The 24,759-nt window shown below is 35.1% G+C and overlaps 2 long non-coding RNA genes across 4 annotated transcripts in view; one reads left to right on the top strand and one right to left on the bottom strand.

Moving 5' to 3' along the window:
• Positions 1-499: 499 nt before the first annotated feature.
• LOC111091632 lies at positions 500-14,334 on the bottom strand. The gene is made up of 4 exons (XR_005376323.1): positions 14,256-14,334; positions 8,514-8,833; positions 4,081-4,190; positions 500-1,233 (listed from the first exon to the last, which is right to left on the bottom strand). It is a non-coding gene; the product is annotated as an uncharacterized LOC111091632 (long non-coding RNA).
• Positions 11,684-24,759, top strand: part of LOC102154294 — a 192,113-nt gene continuing 179,037 nt past the window's right edge. For all 3 annotated transcript variants that reach the window (XR_005376320.1, XR_005376321.1, XR_005376322.1), the window contains exon 1: positions 11,684-11,726. This is a non-coding gene — a long non-coding RNA (uncharacterized LOC102154294). The remainder of the gene's footprint in view (positions 11,727-24,759) is intronic.

The raw sequence follows: 24,759 nt of genomic DNA, 5'->3' as shown, positions 1-24,759 counted from the left end.
AATATACATTCATTCATTTTGTGGCTTTGTAATTTACAGATGCAATATTTTATACATCTCATCGTAGGAAGTGACAGACCTTCACTGTCAAATGTAGCCCTACATATTTAGCCAACAGAAGCTAATGAAAAAGTTGCCTAATTTGAATGAAGTTGTTAGTCTAAGTGCTTTACTAGGTGGCCATCAAATTCATTAAGAAATGGCCATCCAAGCCAAGAAATGATTTTTAGAAGTGTATTTGTTAACCAGTTAAAAAATAAATTCAGGAGCTGGGCCAAGATAACAATAATAATAAAAATGATAGCAGATTTTTATTGAGCAGTTACCATGTGATCAACAATGTACCAGGTATTGAATATATAATTACTTATCTAACTATACAGTAGAATTCTTATGCACTAGATATTCTTATTAGGTTCATTATTCTATTCATTATATGTCACATAATGATATCATTATATTCATTATTATATTTCTTGCATTTATATTTATTCACTTTTTCAAATATTAAAAAATTCACTTATGTACAAACTATGTGTTTATATATACGTATTAAAATAGATACATCTATTTGCAAAGAAATATTAGGACATTTGTCCAAGGGCATTCACACAGTGATTGGGCGAGCAGCTCCTTGGATCCAGGCATTGCAGGCCTCAGAGCTCTCACTCTTGGACATTATATTTGAGTTATTCATGAGTGACAGGGCAATATCATTCATGTAAAAATTTCCTGGCTTTTTCTTCATCCCACCTGCCAAAGACAAGCCTGTATTTGTCCAAAAATTTTCTCTGCACTTTTACTTCCCAAAGAAGGTCTACTCATTTCTAAAAGAGCAGCTGGGTCCATTTAAGGAACAAAAGAAGGAACGGGTAATGGGTGGCAAAGACAGGATAAGGAGTCCATGTCTAGAAAGTGAGCACTCCTGAGTAGCTTTGGGGTGTAAAGATCTTGGGAAGAAAGAGGAGAGCTGTTACAGAGTGTTCCAGGAGATCATAAATGAGGCCCTCTTTGATGGAAAGAATTCCAGTATACTGTGTATCCAAGTGATTTTACATCTCCGTCTCTCCTTCTCCTGAGAGTAGGCTTCTAGAAAATGTCTTGTTACCTTTCACTCTGCCGAAGACTCAGAGAATGTATATCAGATGGGGTCTTGACTCATGTTGCCAGTGTGTTTAGAACAATATAGTGACCACTGGATCACTGAATCATTAAAAATTTTAGGGATGCTGCCTAGACAAGGTGGAGGAAAAAAAGTAAAGAAAATCATATACACTTAGGCTAGAGAAAACAAGGAAAGAAAAATTCTCATTTAGCATATCATTATCATATTAATGCCATTTTCAACAGCAGTTAAGTCCCCAATTTCAAAGTGTGAAAATTCAATTTTTAATGGATTGCACTTCAGCATAAAAACTATTTTTTTTAGTTTTGCCCTTTCTTACATGAAAGAAAAAACAAACAAACAAAAAAAACAAAAAACAAAAACTCTAAACCTAATTTTAAAATGAGGATTGAAGTCAGCTTTCATAGGAGTTCATTATTTATTAACTTGTGAACACGGTATTGCTATTGTTATTTGATTATTGCACATTTATATAGCACTTTTTTTTTATTCCTAGACTAAATTAGCACATATTTTACAAGTATTTATTAGCTATCCTGAGAATTGAATGAGTCACTTTAAGTTGCAAAGAATAAACCAGAAGCATTTATGGCTATTATATCACTGGATGGTAGTGCTATTCTTATTATCATGAGTAGTAATGATTCACAGAGCATTACGCATACTTCCATCTCAAAATAAGAGCTTATAATCATGTATAATCATCAAGAAATAGCCAATGCCTCTTCAAAACCAGCTTTAGAAATAGCTCTGCCTGGAAGATTCATTTGGAGCTTATGTGACTGGCAGGACTCCTGAAATACAAGCCTCATCACTTGTAGGGATTGGTGACAGGCTCCCATGAACTGAATTCACAGAATCTGATGGTCAATTCCAATTCTACTTAGGTTGTGTAGATATGGATGTAAAGCGATGTTAGGTCATTGTGGCTGACACGAAGCATAAAAAAGCAGAGTCTTCAAGGAGTTATTCTCAATTGAAAGTGACATACAATAATAAGAAAACAATTCTAGGCAAACAAAAAGTAGCAACAAGAAACATGAAAGAAGAGAAAAAAGAAAAAAAAGAAAGAATAATGACTGGGGGAAGGAGACAGCCTTTTCTGGGGGTCGGGAGGGTTGGAAAACTTTCCTACAATTACCAACCAGTTAAGATATGAATCTATCCAGTTCTGGACTACCCAGATAAATATTTTAGCAGTCACAGCCTAAATGCATAATAAATTATGTTTGTTAGTTCATTGTATTCATTAAAAATACATTAAAATTAAAACAACAGTTAAGACATACACATTTTCACATTTTGCAAGACACCAAGAATTAGGGAAAGATGTGAATTTGGAACTTGTCGCAGGCATGCAAATGGATGCACATTTTCTCCAGAAAGTCTTGGGTTCATGAAACCATGTCCATATGTTTAGTTTTAAAATTTAGTTCCCTTAGTCTGACAAAGAATATTTATGTCCCATCTGGGCAGAAATAGTGTCTGGAAGATTATTGTTTACAAACTAGAGTAGAGGCGTTCCTAGGATAGTTTAGAGTTTTGTAGATATGACACCATATTTTTTTTTGAATCCAGGATTTTAGGGCACTTCAGTTAATAGGTACAGTGTCCCTACAGGGTCAGACTCTGTGAGGTTGATGCCAGTTGTTAATGCTCTATTCCATCTAAGAGTTTTTCAAACTTTGATCTTCTAGATGAGAAACATACCTGGACCTGACCAATCACCCTGAGAAACTGAAAGTGTTTGTCCTACTCTTAAGTTTTCCTCAGCAATTCTGAGGTTCAAACTAACATGTCCATTGTCTTTCTTTTTCCAGACCACTTTCTGCTTGGGATTTCTAGTTAGAAGTGAGTCATGATTACAGCTTATTAAGCTTCTCCTTTTGGGCGACTACACTGTTAGCTTAATTGTAACACAGCCTTTCTAAGATAAAAACAGGATTTTTAGCAACACTGTTTTACTTTTAAATACTGATTAACTAAAATTGGTGATAATGGCTTTTTATGAAATTGAACTTACCAATATAACATGTGAAAAATCTATCTCATTATAGTACCCTCATCCAGTTTGGTTTGTTGTTTAATCTAGCAGGAAGGCAAAATTATTTGGCTCACTGCCATTTTTTTAAATTAAGTTTTTAATTTTAATTCCAATATAGTTAACATACAGTGTTGGATTAGTTTCAAGTGTATGCCATTCGTTTTTATTCTATTTTCTACTGGTCCTGTTTCTGTGTTACCTCAAGTCTCCCCCTACCTTCTTAGGAAACCTCTGAACCTACTATTTCTCTCTGTCTCAGTATCCTCTTGAGCCTATTTTAGCCACTATCCTAATGTTTGTTTAAATACCTTCAGAGAAAGAGCCAAAAATAGTGTTTGACCAAATATCTAGGTTCCATGGTCTAGATAAGTTATCACATAAACTGTCACGATTTTGTTTCTCACTATTTTGATAATTATGTCTATTTGAATAACTGTGAGTTGAAGAACAATATCAAGAGCTGATGGCAAAGCAAACATAAAAAATGATTGTCTAGAGCATCGTCTAAAATCCAATTACAGTGCAGAATTTTCTTTTTTTACTGTTAACAAAATAATGTGGGGATATAGCGTAGGAATAATAACCATAGAGATTAAAGAGTACGCTTCAAGCCACACGCATGAGACAAACATGATAGTAAGAGGTGAAAATAGGAAAAACACTAACACCTCAGTTGACATTTTTCTCAACTATAAAAATGATGGGGTAAAAAAGAGGGTAGCCTCAAATCCTTTCCTTTCCTTTCAAGTCTTTATTCAAATATATTTTCCATCTTGCCTGCCCTGAATATCTAAGATTCGAACTCATCCCCTTCCTCGCCACATAGTATTCTCATCCGCACCTCCCTGCCATGCTTTTTCCTTTCTCCCTAGCACTTGTTATCTCTTGACATACTGCATAATTCATTTACCTGCGTATTGTTTACTGTCCGTCTTCCTTCCTTTATGAAGGAAGTTCAAAGAGGGCAGGTATCATGGCACATTTCCTTCTCTGACATAGCTCTTGCGCCTAGAACAGTGTCTGGTACATAAAAGATTTCAAGAAATACTTGTTGAATAAATGACTTTATGCATTCTATAAACAATAGCCATCCAATCGTGTCATGTCACTTTCTACCCTTCTAGTTGCAAAAGTGGAAATCCCATTTCCCCTCATGACTTAGAGAGTCATACACGAATCAGTTTCACCTTCGTCTGCATTTCGTCTCATTCTGCTCTTTCCTCTCCAACTAGGCTGATTTTCTTTCTGCTTTTCACATATGCCAAATTTGCTCTTGCCTGAGGGCATTTGTTCTAGCTGGCCCTACTGCCCAGATCCCTTTCCAACTAATCTTTGCCAACATGGCTTTGTTATTTAGATCTTGGCAGAAATGTCACCTTTTTAGCAAAACCTTCTCTGGCTACCTAATCTAAAAAAGCCACCCTGTTACTTGACATAACTGTGTCCTATTTTAATTATTGACATACTATTTATAATTAAGTGAATTTTTTTTACAGTCTATGTGTTTTACTTTCTGTCTGTCTTGCATTAGCATACCAGCCTGTCAAGCACAAGGATTTAATCTTTTTTTTTTCTCTTTTATGTCCCCAATGCCTTGAGTAGTGTCTGACACATAGTAGGTGCTCAATAAATATTTATGAAATATATTAATAGACATGACATTAAAGTCTTTAACACACTGACTCTGTCAATATAGTCTCACTTTTTAATTAACTATATTAATTAGGTAAATTTACACAGAATTTTAAGTGACAGCTCTTTGCCAAGAATTATGGGAATATAAACAAATCTAAGTGACATATTTTTGGAAGCAGCAACTCCTAAATTCTGGCCACCCTGATCTGCTCAGAGATATGAAGTATTGTACAATCCAATATACAAAAGATAAAACCATTTACTCGGGTCTGTCTTTTTAATGTGAAAGCAAAAGGAGTATAAGCCACTTTAACATGACAACATATTTCAGAAGTGGAGAAGCAGGTTTTATATTTTCCAACTTTTCTCCCCACCCATGTTCCCTCCTCATCAGAATTCACCTCCTGATGTGGACCATGATTTTCATATTTGCCTATGTCCAGCTATCTAAAATTAGGCCTCAGAATTTTCAGTCCTCCTCTCTGCATTGTTCAGACTGCCTCCCAATCCAGGACCAGTTATTTTTTCAGCTAGAAAGGTTTTAAAGAGTAGTCATACAATGTGCCAGAAATCCTACATACCAAAAGTGCTAAATGGAGGCATGGAATGCTTTTAATATAGGGCAGGAATTTTAGAGGATCAAAAAGCTAGCTATACAACACAAGTGGATAGTTACATAAATATCATAGATAAATACTTCAAGTAGAAAAAAAGTCATAGGACAGTGTTATAGTCTTTTTGCATGGGTAGAACACAGGTTGAAGTATTTAGTAAATTATTCATAAGCCAGATACAGTCTCAGTTTTCAAAAATGGGTAGGATTTATAACAATTTCTATGGTAGAGTAAATGATAAATATTTTCTGAATGCAAGGAGATTAGAAAGAAAATATATTAAATTGATGTTGAATGACAGTTGAAGGAATTTGGATACTTTGATATATTCAATGAATGAAAATGGAATGCTTTTTAAATAAGGAAGTAACATGAAACTGAATCCACCACAATTGTGAAAGTTACCTGCTACATAATAGCTGATATTTGAAAGGTGCATTAATTAATTGTTAATTGAATATATGTTTGTTTGAGAAAAACTATGTCCCTAAAGAGATACTGGCTTTTATAGAAAAACAAAAAAGAAGAAAAAAAAAAAAGAAAAAAAAAGATAAAAGACTCAAAAGACCCTTATATCCAATTCCCACTGAGACAAGTTTTGGACAGCTAGCAATCCAACCAAAAGAAGCAAATGCCCTCATAACATAAACAAACCTTATGATCTTCTACAAATATGGTATCTTCTTCGGTCATTTTTTTCAAGACACAACTGATAATATTAATGCTTAAATTTGACTGTGCTTAAACTTGACTGTACTTTCGATCTCTTATAATAGAATATGAATTTCTAATAATTAGAATTACCCATCCTGACCTTTTCTAAAGCAAACAAACACCCATTTTAGTGTCACCACCAAGAATTTAATTTTCTCTCATAATTTTAAAGAACTTTGGTGTAAGGCTTTTAGTATGTTTTAATAAAGGATGGCCTAACCATTTATCAAAAGTTATACCAAAGTTAGAGATGATGATTAACATTCAGTTGGTGTTCTCTGAAGTTAGCTATAGTTCACTTTTTCTCTTTGCATCCAAATGTATTGCTTTGTTTTATTTACTCAAGAAAAGTCTATGTGAAACTCTTAAATTTAGATGCTATTAAGGGATATAGAAACATGCTAGATCCATAGAAATGTAAAAATAGGGGTGCCAGGGTGGCTCAGGGTTGAGCACCTGCCTTCGGCCCAGGGTGTGATCCTGGGGTCCCGGGATCGAGTCCCACGTCTGGCTCCCTGCATGGAGCCTGCTTCTCCCTCTGCCTGTGTCTCTGCCCCCTTCTCTCTCTCTGTGTCTCTCATGAATAAATAAATAAAATCTTAAAAAAAAAGAAATGTAAAAATAAAGAGTAGAAATGTAATAGGGCTCATAAAAGATGAGTTATTTAAAAATGCATAGTTCTTCACTCCTTCTTCCTTAAGAGGCTACCCAGAAAAGTGGGTACAAGGGGATTTCATGGCTCTGATTCATTTGGAATTCTAAGAACTAGGACTGGGAATTCTAAGAACTAGGACTGGATATGAGAATTAGGCTGTGTGTGGCAAAGCTGTAGAGAATGAGAAAAGGTGTACTTGGGAATTAAGGATGATTGAAACATTTGTTTTATAAGAACAGGAAAGGATCCCTAACTAGATTGAAACATCTTGACATGAACTGGATGACCGCACAACACTGGTGCCATATTCAAGAGATTTCAGATACAATTTTCAAAGAACAAAGACTTGTTTAGATTGCCTATCAATTCATCCATCAGAGGGAAGAGACTGTTAGGTGACTCAGCTGTTCATTTTGATACTCATCTCCCTCCATTCATTCATTCCATAAATATTTATTCAAAGCCTTTGCAGTGTGCTCAACAAAGCATAAAGGAATTAATGGGAAGACAGAGAACATGATAAGTAGAATATAATATATTACTTGTAATAAGGATAAGTAGAATATAATATATTACTTGTAATAAGGATTAAAAAATTAAAGCAAGAAGGGAAATATAAAACGTAAAGGGAAATATAAAACGTGAGGAACTTTGAAATTTTAGATAGGTGGTCAGGGAAGTCTCAAATGAAAGAGAAATTTCTGTTTTGACCTGAAGGAAGCAAAGGATGAGCTAGCCATGATCTTTTAAGAAAACATGAGAACCATCTGCCCTCCCAGACTTGAATTTACAAGCTGAATCCAGCTTGTAAATTCAGCTGAAAACAGCTGAATCTGTTCACAAAATAGGTTTGATTCTTTAATGCATTTGTGTGTCTTGATATGCTATTGCCTGGAATCATTTCCTTGCATGTCACATGTATATCTTTCACAATCTACCAGTTTTTGATAGTCATCAGGTCACTATATATAGCTGTCGTTTTGGATTTTAGATTTCTTGAGGTCATAGTCTCATTCACTTTTCACCAACAAAATCATGATGGCTAGTGCTTTACACACAAGCATTTGCATATAAATTATTTAAACATGCAGGTGGTGTCAACCTTAGAGTTCATGCGATAGAGAAATCACCTAGTAATCTTGCACGTAATTGGAAAAAATTCTGAGAGGCAAAGAAAACATAAAATAAAAGCAGAATGTTATGATTTACTGGAAGCATGCAAGATCAAATACACATAAGTATGGTATAAGTATCAATAATACTGCTTGAGCACCTGCTAGACACTAAGTACTATGAGTTATAGACAGCAAAGTGGAGAAGATATCGTTCTTACTCATGCTAAGCTCACAGTATGATATAAATAAAAGACACACACAACCAGAATAGATCAAGCAATACAAGGTTAAATGCTGAAATTATGTGCTGAGTAAGGAAAGTTGTGAATTCCTTTGGCCACATATGGCTCCCTGGAGCTATTTACTTCTCAAGGCAGGTGAGAGTTCTTTCTTTGGCTATACAATTTCTTAGCCTAGATATTACATTATATCCCGCTCCTGTGTTACGATTTATTAATAACTAAAACCTATCCTTCAGGAAACTTTGACACCTGCATAAACAACTAGACTCTGCTTCATATTTATTGAAGCAAGCTTGAAAGTTTAGGTGCAGCAATATGAGAACTAGTTATTTTATCTTTTCAGTTAAGTTAATTATATGTATCCTTACCTTTCAAAATATTATTTATTGGCTTCTTCAGGTACAATAGTGTTCCAGAAGTCAATATATCAAAGAGTTGTATATTCTCTAACTATTCTTCTCTGATTTAGTTAGAGGCCGCCACATATTGTAATGCTACTTCAGGATAACAGGATGCGGTTCTTTTCCATTAGAAACCAAAGCAATTACTCAAAGAGAGGCACAGTGTCTTCATTTTGCCTCTGTTCTGTTATCCAAATTAGAGTTCCACCTTTATGAGAAACGGCTGGTCTCAAAATTGCCAGCTGATTGCAGTTGCCCAGCGATTCACCTCATTTCTGAAGTTAAACCTGTTTGATTATGCCATAATTGTAATTTATGTATTTTTATGAATTTCAATTATTTCAAGACTATAAGAATATGGTTCATATGTTTTGAAGGAGGTATCAGGCTGTTCATTCTCTGGTGAACTCTAAGAGAAAATTCCCTACTCTTTGCCTCCAGCTCTGCTTCTCCCACTCAATCTTTATTGTCAAATAGTATGTTTTTAGACTTTTGTTTTCAACCATGCATCCCTGTTTTTAGAACACTTTCAAATTGAAAATTCAGCCTTTGGTTCAGAACCAGAAAAAAATCATGTACTTCCTTGATCCCCTGAGTAGTTTTGTGCCTCTATGTATGCAGTATGCCATTGTAGACTCGTAAGATGCAACTGATCACTCTTGAAATTATTTCTTTCATGTCTTTCTCTGACAATGACTCCTTGAAGGAAGTGACCATGTGGCCATGTCTTCCTCCTTACTCTGTACAATAGGATGAATGAATGAAGCTTTTGGGTCATCTTTAGCACTACCATTTTTTTTTTTTTTTTTTTTTGCTTTTCACTGTTATTGTCCTGCCAATCCTCTTTGCTTCTCCCAAGATGCCATTACTCCCTCTATTCTACAGCTTTTCCAAAGCCATTAGTGTCATGAAAGCCTGGTCGGAACAAGAGTTGTCTTTGTCCATGCTTTCTTTTTTTCTTTGTATGAATGAAAACAAAATCTACTTTTTTTAATAAAAAAATAATAAAGAACATGAGGTTTGTCTTTGAAATGGTATATATCACATTTATCCACCCTTCTATCCTTTTCATATGTTGAAAATCTTTTAATAGGACTGTTTCCCTTGCCATTTCTGCTTTCTTTCCCCCCATCTAATTTTCCATTTTTCTCTGTTCTGTTTCTTTCCCTTTCCTTTCTTTTTCTCCTTCTCCATGCTGACCTAAACCTGCTTTTTTATAGGCTCTTAGACTCTGTATAGCATATATAGCTAAAAGTAGCCATGTGAATATAGCTCAGTTCTCTGATGTTTATGGACCAACAACAGAGCCGACTATTCTACATTCCCTCATGTTGGCTGAACCTAAGTAACTAAAATACTCATTTGCTTTCAGAATAGGTTTCAGGTCCTTTGTTGGGATTTTTGCCTAGGAACTAGCTATTCTTCATTCTATCCCAGTCATTGGCATTAGTCATGCTCCAAAACAGAAGGATCAGTAGGAACCATAGTAGTGCTATTCAAATAATTGTGGGCATACCCTTCCAATTCTTTCTATAACATCCTATCTTCCAATTGTTATGGATATCAATATCAACACAAGTCTAGGTTTAGCATACTCTTTTATCTGGAGATTTAGGCAAACTGTTGACACTCCTTGGAAGCAAGGCATAACTCCTGTGAAGGCATAATAGAAGCCCATTTCCAGCTTTCCTGTAAGCTCTGCTGAATTCTGTCACCCTATACAGAGGCCTTCTTCCATGATAAAAACATAATAATTGCAGATATTTTAAGTTTTATGTTATTTCAATAAAAATAATCTACCTCTCCTCAAAGAAATTTCTGATCAAAGCAGTAATGAAAAAGAACAAAAAATCTCCTGCTTTTGTAATAGCTAAACATAGGAAAAAGAAATGAGTGGGCCAGTAGAGTCAGGTTCATGGCATGGTGGTAGGAAATGCCCTTATTAGGATATACTACATTCTGGCCAGGAAAAAGCTGTTTACTAATTCAAGATTCTTGTCCTTTACTGTACTCAGGAATGGTTAAAACACTTTTCCAACAGTGACATATATTCTTCATCTTGGAGATATAAGAAAATGAGAAGAGAAAGCAAAAAACCTAATTTTATATTATAAATTATTATTTATTTGCAAACTGTTTACTAGTATGGGACATTACAATGGGGTAAAATGATGCAGTAAAGAGTATAAATTAATTTTATTATAAATTTGGTTGAATAATAATGGTAAACACCATAACTGCATGATCAGGCTTCTAGTTTATACAGTATCATGGATATATATATATATATGCTCATATAAATTAATTAGAAATATAATCACTTCTGAATCATTTATCAAGCTGTGATTATAACTAATAGCATCTCTACATCATCTTTCCAAATGTTTGTCTTATCTTGCTCTTCTCATTTGTAAAATTTAATTGATAAAATTATAAAAGATAAGTCAGTATCTGGGACAATATCTGGTTTATCAATCCCACTACTACAAGAAAGGGATAATCGCATTACCATATTCTAAAAATTGTCTTAAAGTGACATGGTGAGTTTGAACAAAGCAGTATTCAAGGGAGGGGGTAATTACTTTTTTATATCTACTTTATTCATAGAAATTTAAGGAGAAAAAGTAACAAATATGGAGAAAGGATGCTTGATAAAATTTAGAATAGAACATTTCCTGAGATTTTATAGCCTCCTTAGACTTATGAAAAAAGCACTGTCACCATTCAGTTCTTTGTTAGCTAATCCTAACTACTCATTCTCTGATTGTTGTCATTTAAGGCAGTCGACTTTTAGAATTTGTTGTAAGCTGGAGATTGGAATAAGAAATTCCTAAAAGAAGTAATATTTGGAAGAATTTTCAAAAAAGAAAAAGATGATATATCCAGTAGAATAAAAAGTTCTAATATACCCTGACAAATGCTCAGAGGCAGAGAAGCACAAGTATTTCACTTAAGCACTAGAGTTAAAATGAGAAATGAGACTAAGCAGGTAGCCAGAGCTCGATTATGAAAACATCTAGAACTATAGTCAAGGATATTGGATTTTATCTTGAAGTCTACCTTGTAGTATTTTAACTTGAAATTTATTGAAGTATTTTGGTGAAAAAAAATACATGCTTACATTTCTATTTTGGACAGGGTCATCTGTCAGGATATCGGGGGATGGGATAGATGGAGAAGGTAAGTAGGCCACTACTTCTGTGCTGCCAGTGGCAGCAAACATGGCTCTAGACCTGAAAGGTGGCAATGGAAGCAGGGAGAGATATCTGAAGTATGGAATGAGAGGACCCTGGATTAAAACAAAGGGCTTGTAGAGAATTTTTTCCAAGAGATGCATTGAATAACGGGTTTTCTAGTTGTCATGCACTGGGCTGGAGAAAAAAGGAATAGATAGGTTTGGAGAGAAAAAGAGGTATTATGAATTCAGCTCTAGAGAGTTCAGGTTTTCTAACTGTAATTCTGTAACTGCAAGTTAATTCTCTACTTAAACATTAATTATACAAATACCATATGTTTACAAAATGCTTCCTGCAGCTGCCTCTTAATGCTTGGGGAATACTGTATTTCTCTGCTGGTCTGGTGAAAGGCTGCCTTTTTAGTCTTTAGCAAAAAGAGAACAGCATCTAGACAAACTGCTCCCCTGGAGGATCTCCATTACCGCTCAAAAAAACTCTCTTATGTTGTCATTTTCTGTTTTCCTATAGTGTAGTAGGTAAGAATACAAGGCTTGTATTCACTTTGACTTGGTTCATAATCCCTTGGTTTAGAGCTAGAAGCCTAGTGGCCTATGCCAAGTCTTATTTACTCTTTACTAAAGTTTGTTCATTGACTAAAATAAATAAAATGAAAAAAAAAGTTCCTATCTCATAAAATCAGTTTAATATGTAGAGTGAATTCTCAACAAATGTTAGGTATTATAAATGTCAATATCTGTGGTTAAAAGCTTCTCTTCCTTGGATTTTGAAAGCTATGTATTTAGTCTAACTTTACATTCATGGATAAATTAAGAACTTCTGACTAGCTTGCTAAATTGTAAGATCAGATGAAATCAATTGTTAATTTTTGAGAGTGAATCCTAAGGCATGATTCTAGAGTAAAGAGGAGATTCAAACAGTAAGTGATAAGTATTGAAGAAGTTGATCTCTGTTACCCATGAGGATGGTTACAAGTTTAGGATTTTAAACTTCTAGAAATTCTGCTCAGGTGAATGTAGGGAATAAATTAGTAGATGATCTGTCTACAAATTTCATATATGGTTGTTTGCTGCTGGAAAACTACTGTACATCAACCCTGGAGGTAAGATCATTGTTTCTGAAACGAACTAGGGGTGGTAGAAGGGGAGGAGGGCGGGGGGTGGGAGTGAATGGGTGACGGGCACTGGGTGTTATTCTGTATGTTAGTAAATTGAACACCAATAAAAAAAAAAAAAAAAAAAAAAAAAAAAAAAAAAAAAAGGAAACTCTTAGCAAAGTAAAAAAAAAAAAAAAAAAAAAAAAATAAAAAAAAAAAAAAAATAAAACAATAGTTCTCAACTGTGGGCATGCATCAGAATCAGATTCTGATTTCACTGGTCTGAGGTGTGACCTGGGCATTGAGATTTCCAAGTATCCCCAGAAATTCTAATGGCAGCCATCTTCAAGAACAGTTGCTCTAACATGATTATTTCACATTCTCTCCCCCTGAATTCCTGTTATACAGTTTTACTGTTAGTTACAAAAACAGAGAATACAGGGCTTCATTCACTTTTTAAAATTGTTTATATTATTCATTTTCCAAATAATGGCAACATATACATCCTGAGTCATGAGATAAGTTTATTGTGCTTTACTCAAATTGGTACTGAGAGTTGGAAAGCAACAGAAAAGATCTAAGGTATGCTAAACCTGCTATTTTAATTAAAACAAAATTTGTAAGTCATTGATATAACTTCCAAATACTAGATAAATTTATTACTTTCATTAAATTCCACAAGCTAATGTCAAGTTTATATTTTACACCTCCTTCCAAGTCACACTAAGATCCTTGAGAATCTTCTCTCCTTGAACAACTATCTTAGCTCTCTTGTTTTTTTTTTTTTTTAATATATTTTACACATCCTTCCAAGTCACACTAAGATCCTTGAAAATCTCCTTTCCTTGTCAACTATCTAGGCTCTCTTGTTTTCCCAGATATTCTAGGGTTATAGTTTTTGTATATGTATTAATCTTTAAATCATGATCATTAGAAGAGATTGACACTGTGTTTACCTCAGGTAGATCTGAAAAGTGTATTTAACAGGAAAGGAAAAAAAAAAACACAGTATCAAACATAGAAGAATATCATATGGCATATTGTTGAAGCATTTAAAATAGCTGGAATTGATAATATATAATGTAGTTTGTGAATATGTGCCTATGGAATTATGGAGATAAAATAATGTAGGTTTGCATTTATTTAACAAGTTTTTACTATCAACTGTAGATTAAAAATCTATTTCAAGCACTGAGAGATAAGATGAGGTTAAGATATACTGCCTATTTACTTATCTATGAAGAAGATAAATTATGTGCCCCAAAGACATTGTCATTACTTCTCTTGTTTTAAACATTTTTGTGTCACACTTTAGTCCAAAATAGTTTAAGGTATCTGATGTAAGCAGATGAGTGGTCCACCTTGTACCTCCCCTCACCCTGAGATGTCCACTTTCTTATCCCCAGAATCTATAAATACCTTGTGTTACAAAGAAAAGGGCACTTAGGCTCCTCGTGGAATTAAGGTTGGTAATCAGCTGGCCTTGAAATGGGGAGATTCTAGAATTGGATTATCCAAAAAGGTCTAATGTAAACAATCACAGGGGTCCTTAGAAAGTGACTGAGGGAGGCAAGAGAGCCAGAGGCAGAGTGAGAAGGGCTATTGCTGGCTGTCGCTGGCTCTGAAAACAGAAGGGAACTACTTGCCAGGGAATGAGGATGGGGGCAGCCTTTTGAAGCTGCCAGAGCCTTCAGAAAGGAATGTTCCACAGCTGACATCTTGTCATTAGCCCAGTGAGACCCATTTCAGACTTCTGACCTCTAGAATGGTAAGATAATACATTTGTGTTGTTTCAAGCCACCAAGTGCATGCTAATTAGTTACAGCAGCAATCGGAAATTAACACAGATGCTTAGAGTAGTTTAAGAAAGGTACCTAGATGAAAAAATATATATATTGGAAATATGGAGCAAATATGACACAGAGGGGAACAAAAGTAAAACAGTAATATGGTGCCAGGAATAGGGTTAACACAGCAGTGGTAAATTAAAAATTCTAAGAAATCGATGTAAATAAGGGAATATGTTCAGCTACGACACTTAAATGCCTATATGGGAAACACAAAAGGGCAAGTCAGGCCATAAATATATGTTGTAAAATTGTTATAGACAAGTGTTTTCCCACAATGTATTTGGGGAGGCTTTTGTCCAATATTCGTTTCCTGATCAATGCTCCATTTTATCTAAGGCTGCTTGAAACATTTTTGATAAGAAATGTTTTCAGTATATTTTTTCCAGGGTTTCCAAAGTTATTAGACTTTTATCATTAATACTTATTATCTTAAAGAAGTAATATGTTGTTGTATTTTAGGAATATAGGAATACTATATTTTGGGTATATGGGAATCATACAGGATGATTAGTAATTAATAATAATTAGTGTTATGTTACCCATATGAAAGAATATTTCCTGGTGCCCTCAGAGAAGTCTTTATAGCATAAACATCAGGGCTGAGGCCTGATGAGATTTGGGGCAAGGATGGAGCATACAGGATGCCATTTTAAAAAATGGATCTGTGTGAGCAGGAATATCAATATGGGAAAGGGCAATGTGTTACCGGGACACTAAGTTGACTTGATTAGGGGAATCGAGAGACATATAGAAGCAGATGAGTTGAAAATAAAGTGTGCAACCACATCTGGAGGAAATCTGAATATGACAATAAGGAGTCTGAAAATTATTCTGTTGATACAGGGGTTGGGAAATTGATGTTTGAGCACAGAAGTAAATTGCCCAAATCCTTGCCTTAAAAAGACTAGCCTGACATTTCTATGCAGGTTGATGTGTTTAGAATTGAGAGAACCTAGAGGCGGGAAATCTTCTAAACAATCTTTTCAAGGTATGAAATAAGAGGCTTTTAACTAGGGTACAGGCAGAGGAAATAAGTAGCATTTTTGTGAGATATTATAAAAGAATAAAAATAATCAAAACATTTTTAATTAATTGGGTGAAAACCAGCTATTAAAGAGGAAGATTTGGCACGACACTCCATGTGCAGATTACCACCGAGAGTATATACATGCATGCAACACTTTTTCTCAGTCCACAAAATGATCCATAATTTTTCATTATTTCATCCAATCAGTATACTTACTCGTTAATTTATTCATGTAACAAATATTTCTTGAATTTATTGTGTCCCCCATATTATGATGAGCCTTGGGATACAATAAGGGACATGATTATATGTGTACCTATTTTCTTTAGAAAAGGAATTTGCCAGTTATTCAGTCTTACAATGTGTTTCAATCTAGAAAGGCCGTAACTTTGTGAGGGGCAGGGCCAAAGTTGCAGTATCTATCACTCTCTTTAGCTTTCTTTGCGTCTTCATTTTTCTCTTTAATTAATTCATTTCTTAAGGTAATAACTCTTAAATACCTGCTACTAGCCATAAATGTGTGGATGATGCTGGTGCACTGTATGCATGTTTGTGTGGGTGGGGGTGTTGCGCATATGTGTGTTGCATGGACATTGCTTCTGTGATGCATTCATATGGTTTGTGAGAGTATTATGTGTGAGAGAATGAGAGTGTGGGCTGTGTGTGCATAGCCTGGAGATGAAGGTCTGTGCTGTCCGCCGATATGCTCGTTATGAGCCCCTAAGACTCTGCTAATGCCATGGATCAGTGAAGCAAATCCTTTTGTTTGTTTGTGTGTTTGTTTGCAAATTACTAGTTGTCACATGGTTTCTCTTCCCCTGCAATGGTTGTTTTCTCAAACAAATGCACAGTAAAGAAAAGGAGAATATTCAACATTTAATAAATCATCTTTATAGCGGAAATTTTGTGGCCTTTGTGTTCTCCACTCCAGAGGAATAGAAATATGATTAACATTCCCAGCTGAACCAGCATGTGGTGTAAGGGCTGTTTAGATCACTAGCTTCTGAAGGATCTTATAGAAAATACATGGAGAGACACTAAAATATGTCCTTTTCCATTGTATTTGTAGTTCACTAATATACAATACCTTAAGTATCACTGATGAAAAATAATGTCATTATAATGTATTATATTTTCTAAATGCTCATAATTTATTTTTTATTTTAAATATTATTTTTTAGTGCAGTTTTAGGTTCACAGTAAAATTGTGAAGATTCAGAGATTTCCTACATACCCTGACTCCACACATGCATAGCCTTCCCACCGTCAGCATCCCCTACCGGAGTATGACACTTGCTCCAGCTGATGGACCTACATGGACACATCGTAATCACCCAGAGTCCATTGTTCACATTAGGGTTCACTGTTGATGCCATATACTTTTATGATTTGGGGCAGATGTATAATGTATAATGATATCTAACTACCATTATATTATCACGCAGGGTATTTTCACTGCCCTAAAATCCTCTGTGCTCTGCTTATTCATTCCTCCCTCCTTACCTCAATTCCTGACAACTATTGATCTTTTCACTATCTCTGTAGTTTTGCCTTCTCTAGAATGTCACCTACTTCAAACTGGACATGCTTACCTTTGTTATGGAGTACTTGAATTTTGGATCCTTAACATTAAGAGAAGAATTATTTCTTTGTTTATATAATTAGATCAACTACTATATTTGTTTATAACATAAAAAAAGGGTCATTTTGGGAGATTTACTTTGAGTATTTTTCCATCTAAAGTATGGATGCATATTACAACATCTAAAAACCCATTTTAATTGGTATTGACTATTTATGATTCAAATTCAAGACTATTATAACTTTCTTCTTTTCACTTAATATTTTCCATTTATTATATCAGCATTTTTATTGGTAGTGAAAAAATATTTAACAAGGACTGTCAATTTATTTTCCATACCTCTCATGGCTGATTCAGTCTCTACTTTCTACATGACTATCCCGTTAATCTACCAAATGTACACCCTGTCTCAGACCCAGAATGGGGTTATGGCAGCAATGTTTCCAGAAGAACTGTCAAAGAAACTGCCCTGATTCTTATTTTTGCTAGGTTGGGAAATTAATGTGAATTGTTAATTTTTTTTAATCCAATATCAACCCTAGAATACAAAGGAAACGTTGACTTTTTAGGAATTAATTTTATTGTGATTAAATTTATATCTACTAAACTGTAAACATTTAATTGTACAGTTTGGTGTCTATTTATAAAAATGTAAAAATTATTGCTACCCTAACCACAATATGAGATATTTCTATAGAAAATTCCCTCATAGGGCCACCTGGGTGGCTTAGTGGTTGAGCGTCTGCCTTTGGCTCAGGTTATGATCCTGGGGTCTAGGGATCAAATCCCACATCAGGCTCCCTGTGTGGAGCCTGCTTCTCCCTTGACCTATGTCCGCCTCTATTCTCTCTGTGTCTCTCATGAATAAATAAAATCTTTTAAAAAATTATCTCATAGGGATCCCTGGGTGGTGCAGCGGTTTGGCACCTGCCTTTGGCCCAGGGCGCGATCCTGGAGACCCGGGATCGAGTCCCACGTCGGGCTCCCGGTGCATGGAGCCTGCTTCTCCCTCTGCCTGTGTCTCTGCCTCTCTCTCTCTCTCTCTCTGTGACTATCATAAATAAATAAAAATTTAAAAAAAAACAAAAAAAAAAACAAAACAAAACAAAAAAAATTATCTCATAGTCCCTTATAGGCAATCCACACACCCTCTCTTACCCATGATCCAGGCAACCACTGATAATGATTTCTGTCATAACCATAGATTTGTTTTGCCTGTTGTAGAACTTCAGTCTGTAAAATCACATATTTATCTTGTGATCTGGCTTTTCTTCACTCAGCATGTTTCAGGGATTCATCAGCCACTTCTTTGGTCTTGGTGATATTATTTCCTTGAACTAATATCATAAAATAGGTTTATCAATAAACTTGTTGATGAACATTATTTTGTTTCCAGTTTTTAACTCCTGGTATAGACCTGCATTTTTCTGTTTTTGTACAATTACTTAGGAATGAAATTGCAGAGCTATACTGTAAGCATATGTTGATATTTATTTTAAAACATAAGAAATGGCTGAATTGTTTTCAAAAGTGATGGTTTCATTTTATAATACCACCAATTGCTCCACATCCTTACCAATATTTGGGTTTGTTAATATTGTCAGGAAAAAAATGTCATTTTTTCTTTATTTATTGTAGCCATTCTAACGGGTGTGGAGTAGTATCTTGTTATTTTTACTGGCAATTCTGGATGACTAATGATGTTGATTGTCTTCATGAGCATGTTGGCCATTTGTATATTTTCTTTTGTGAATATCAATTCCTGTTTTCTCAGCCAATTTGTATCTGTCCTTATACCAATATTACATTGTTTTTATTAGTGAAACCTTATAATAATTCTTGAAAGCAGGTGTCAATCCTTAGCTATTCCATTGCAAACAAGTGTTAAAGAGAGTATTTCCCACAGTTTTGTTTTCTTATCATTAGAAGCTCTGAGTATTAATAGGAGAATAAATTTTCTACTTTCAGCATCTGTGATCCCCTTTGATCCTGAATTGTGAACAATAATATCCATAGTTATTGTTACTAATAATAAAAATAATTATTATTTCATATATATCAAGCACTAAGTATTTTAAATATACTAAACGATTTCACCCTTATGCAAGGCTTATCAGTTTGATGCTATTAATATTCCCATACCACAGATGAGATCATTGAGGCCAAGAAAAATTAAATAAATTATTCAAGGTTGTAGATCAAATAAGTAGTGACAACAGGAATTGAAGACTAAGCAATTTGATGACAACATCCAAGCTCTTGTAGCAAGCAACTAATAACTAAAGTTATAACCTTAAAATTCTGTTTGGGTGCATCAGTTCAATTTGTTAGAGAAAAACATAAGTGTTAGAATAATTGAACACATTATATGTGTAATGAGGTCAGTTTTTTTTATGTGTGTACTTTTTATTGAGTCCTTCAGAGTCATTTAAGAAGCTCTAATTTTTTGACTTAAGCTCAATCCACAGCCTGGATAATGAGAACCATTTATTTATCTGCACATGCAACCACCAAATTTATCAAGATATTTATGAATTAGATAAAAAAAGAAACAGATATGTTCCATTTACTGCAATTAAACGGTTAAAATTTTGGTTGAGACTGTAAATATGAATTATTTGAGAGTTAAGTTTAGTGAAAATTTAGAGTAAATGATTATGTACTATTGATTTGTAACTTCTGAGTATGTTTATACAACATGATTTTAAGGAATGCAAAATATAAAACAGGATTTCAAATCATGAGTAGAGAAAATGCTTCATTCCAAAGAGAATCTTAAGAATAGCAAAATCCAATTACCAAGTTGCATTGACTAGTGTCTGCAAGTTCTCCATGCTGCCAACACGGCTTTTCTCTTCCATGAAATGACATACCCCACTTACTGAATTCAAGCTTTCCAGACTTCATGAACATAACAATATCATGTTTTAAAATATGTCCATGGCATTCCCATCTGCATGCAGACCCTACCAAATCTCATAAATTATTTAGTTAAGTGTGAGCAGATGACAAACTTGTTCAAATATTTGTTCAAGGATATTGTTTAACTTGCTTAAAAATGCTATATTGGCAGCTTCACAGTTACGCTATGTTAATATTCAACAATGTGGTCTTATCTAATGCCCTGAATAAAGATGGAAAGAAATGCAAATAAGAATTAATAACTTAAGAAATAATGTCAATGAATTTGATGTAAAAATCACAAGAATTTTTTAGTGTGTTTTCTTAACTACTAATGGCATTACATAAACAAATGTACACATGTACATATAGCATATAGATGTATACATGTACATAGACCTAAGTATATGTATATATGGCATATATATCTGTATATAAACATATAGAATGGGAAAAAATCATACCTATGTATGATTATGATTTGAAAATACTTGATCAAAGTTAAATTTTCTTACTGAAGAAATTCCTCTTGGCTTATAAAATGCTAATCGAGTTGTGAAATTAAGAGAATCTAAGATCTCCAATTTGTTTTAAAGTTGTATTTTTTTCAAATATTAATCTTTACACTTGGTTCATAACCTGAGCAAAACTTAAAATTCAATATAATTAAATAAAACGGCTAATTTTCTTGTGAGGCACTGGAAAGGATTTCATAAACTATAAACCTTGAGAGGAAGGAAGCTCGAGGAACAAAAAAATCAAATCCCCTTGTTTAACTGCTCAGGTCACTGAGAATCAAGGTACAATAAGAATTGCCCCAATCACACAGGGATAGCAGAACCAAATTTGCAAGTAATTGTATAACCTGTGTAATCTATGACATGAACTGACAAGTTCTACGTTCAGTGCATTAGTGCTTTTCTGTTAAACATCTTTCGTAGTTTGCTTATTAATTATGCATATTAATCGCCTGCCCATAACTTGACCGAATGTTCCCAGATGCAGGAACGGAGCCTTTTACTTCCTTTGCATTCCTCTGAGACTAAGTTGATCCCAGCCACTGGAAAAGCACTCAGTAAGAACTTGCACACTGATTGTTGGAAGCATGTCAGAACAAGCTGAGCAAAGAGGGTCTGAGCGATGACTTGCAATGCTGAGTTAGGGCAGCAGCAGTGGCCACAGCGGTGGGACCCGGAGCAGAGGAGGGCTCTCGCAAGAGGTCCCACCACCAGCCTGACTCTTATTTCTTATTCTCTGGGGCCACGATTGTGTCACGTCTACCATTCTTTCATGCTCTGGTTTAGCAACAACTTGACTTACTTCTAAGAGTGGGATTCCTTGTGCCAATATTTGAAATCTGTTCTCAGCCATTCATCCTCCAAAGGTCACCTAGATATTGACTCAGGGATTTCCAGCGGCTGGATGGGACTGTGCACTCTTCTGGTTACACAAAGAAAACCTCATCAAGGGAAGAGTGAATGAATGCAAAGTTGTATGCACTGTAATATGCTCTGCTGATCAGTTGGACCCTGGAACTGCAGGCAGAAATGCCATACAGCTTATTTGAAGAGAAAACACCTTGCATTCCAATTACTTGTCTTTGTGTTCTGTGTAATATTTAATTACCTCACTTGTATTTGCTGTTGTCTCCGACGTCTTCATTACTTTATCATTCACAGTCCACATTCTGATAGGACAAGTTGACAAGGTACATAAGAAATGAGCTTATTTTTTTTATTTTATTCACATTTTTTATTATGCATGCATTTATGACTTGTATTTATTTTGAATTATTATTTCAGTTGCTGAGAGTCTCCAGGCCTCACCAGCCCATGGGTACAAATGAAGTCAATTTAATAAAATATCACTTTCTCATAAGCCCCCTCAAGATAGTATCTCAGATTCACATGTAAGGTTTCTTTTCTTTTTTTTTTTTTAAGATTTTATTTATTTATTCATGAGAGACACAGAGAGGCAGAGACACAGGTAGAGGGAGAAGAAGACTTCCCTCAAGGATCCTGGGACTCGATACCAGACCCCACAATCATGCCCTGAGTGTGATGCTCAGATGCTCAACTGCTGAGCCACCCAGGCATCCCTGAAAGGTTCCTTTTCTACCTGGAATGTCTATGTGTATTATGGCTCATCCACTTTATTTCATCCCTCTTAGTCACTTATGCTGCCGACTCCCATTGTCTACTCCAGGCTTCCTCTTGATCCTTTCTCTGCCTGGGTTGCACGGCCACTCTGGAGCTACCCTGTCTGCTGAGCTCTTTTCCAAACTTCACATGGGCTGTCACTGTAGCTGTGTCTAGCACTGTCACTCGCACCCTGGGTAGGACGGCTGCTAACATGGCCTCTGCCACCCGTGATCAACATAGATCATCATTTGTTGCCTCTCGTTCCCATAATCCCTGCCGTGGGTGAAAAAAATGTCTTTTCTATTATACCACTAGGTTAAGACAAAGATTCTCTCTCTCTCCTTTAGTCAGTCCGCCCTGAGCCCTCCTCTCAACTAGGCTTCATCCTTGGGTACCAGTGTCTGTCCTTGCAGAGTCTAGATTTAGCAAGAATCCTACTAAATCAGTTTGGAGAGAATACTCCCACTCCTGATAGATACCTGAAAAATTCCTTACCCTCCTCCTTATTATCCTGTTGATCTCTAGTCACTCTGGTCTGCCTTGAGCAAGAATCCCATTAGGTCAATTTAGCAAGAATCTCCCTAACCTTGTCTCCTCTCAGTAATTTTCTATCCATTGACTTATTGGCTATACATCCTTATTTTTCCTTTTTGTATTCAAAGTTGAGCTCAATTTCTCTCTTGTTGTGATAGACTTGACACCTATCACAGTAGTCCTGACTTCAGTCTTCCTTAACATTTGAACATGTGTCAGAAATTTTTCTTTAACAGTAACACCCTCTGGTAGGTTTACTATGGTGATAGGGAGGTAGCCTTTTTAAGCACAGACCTTTCCTGAACAGGGCACCCCAGTTAAATTCCATGGTCTAGGTGGGAACCAGAAAGTGACCCAGAAAGATCACCAGATCCTGAGCATATTCTGAATAATTCATGCAGCAATGGTAGTACTCCTGATATGAATTTCATAATAAACTTATTAGTAAGTTATATTTATCAATTCATATCTCTGCTACTGGCACTAAGTATCTACAAATTTCCAGAAGTAATTTCCTTCCAGTTTAGATAAATCTCTAAGATGAAACTCTAAAATAAGACAGAGAGATAATGAGAAGTATATTATATCTGCAGTATTGAACCAAACTTTCTTACTAATGAATGCATACACACACACACACACCACACAAATATATATATGTGTGATTCTATAGACAAAACATCCCTATATATATATAAATATAAATATATATATATCATATATATATGATTCTATAGTCTAAAGCAGTGTTGCATGCAAACACATTCAAATATATGTATATATATTTATATATGATTTATATATTTTTGTGTGTACATGCAGTCTTTCTGGACTTGTACACATATGTGATGCTTGCTTTACTGTATTCACTTTCAGGAAGGGTCTTCCAAATAAACATTATTCAAAGCAGTAAAACATTTAAAATTACATTAAGGTAGAATCAGGTATTTTTGCAGTCATAATAGAGCAGGAAAGCAGCATGAAGTGAACAAAGGGCTGCACAGCAGGAAATTTATGCTAGTGAAGAAGCAATTCACACCTGTTAACTACTGTGAATAGAATGAGACACAACACCAGGCTTTCCATTGAAGCACAATGCTAGTTGTTTTGGTTTTCTTTTTTGTGGCATTTTAAACTTTTTTTTTTTTTTTTTTTTTTTTTGCAAAAAATAATTTGTGAATTAAATGATGCAGTCTGGGGTGCCTGGGTGGCTCAGTGGGTTGGGCATCTGCTTTTGGCTCAGGTCCATCCCAGGGTCCAGCTTTTGGCTCAGTGAGAGCCTACTTCTCCCCCTCTCTCTGCCACTCCTCCTGCTTGTGTTCTCTTGCTCTCTCGCTGTCAAATAAATAAATACAATCTTAAAAAAAATAATAAATGATGCAGTCTGTAGAATAATATAAAATTATGCCTAAACAAGGAAAAGTGGCAAGAAGAAATATAGTCACAGAATAGTGGGCAAAATATACCATCAAATTCCAACAAGAAAGGAAAGGAAAAAATAATGAACAAATGTGTCTAGGAAAAAAACAAACAAACAAACAAGCGAATGTGCAGAGCCATATATTTCTTGCTTTTATTGTAATGGAATTTGATAATACTGAGTTAATGGTTAGTAAGATAGACCCTGTCCTCAGATCTAGAAAAATGTATAGCTAAAAATAAGACTTACCATGCTTATTTAATCAGTGAAAAAAGTCCTGGAACTCAATGAGGAAAATATTTGTTCTAATGATATTTTATCTGTAGTGTTGAACCACAGCTCCTCATGAATGGATGCACAGTGAAACACATGAAAACAGAAAGCTTTGAACTCTGAGCATCATCTATCCTATGTGCCTCTTCTTACTGTCACTTGGCTATTTCATATTACTCAGTCCAGCTCCTTGCA

This window comes from Canis lupus, chromosome 22, assembly GCF_011100685.1.
Source record: "Canis lupus familiaris isolate Mischka breed German Shepherd chromosome 22, alternate assembly UU_Cfam_GSD_1.0, whole genome shotgun sequence".
NCBI lineage: Eukaryota > Metazoa > Chordata > Mammalia > Carnivora > Canidae > Canis > Canis lupus.
Note: the sequence above shows the minus strand (reverse complement) of the source record. Positions and strands in the feature narration are given on the sequence as shown.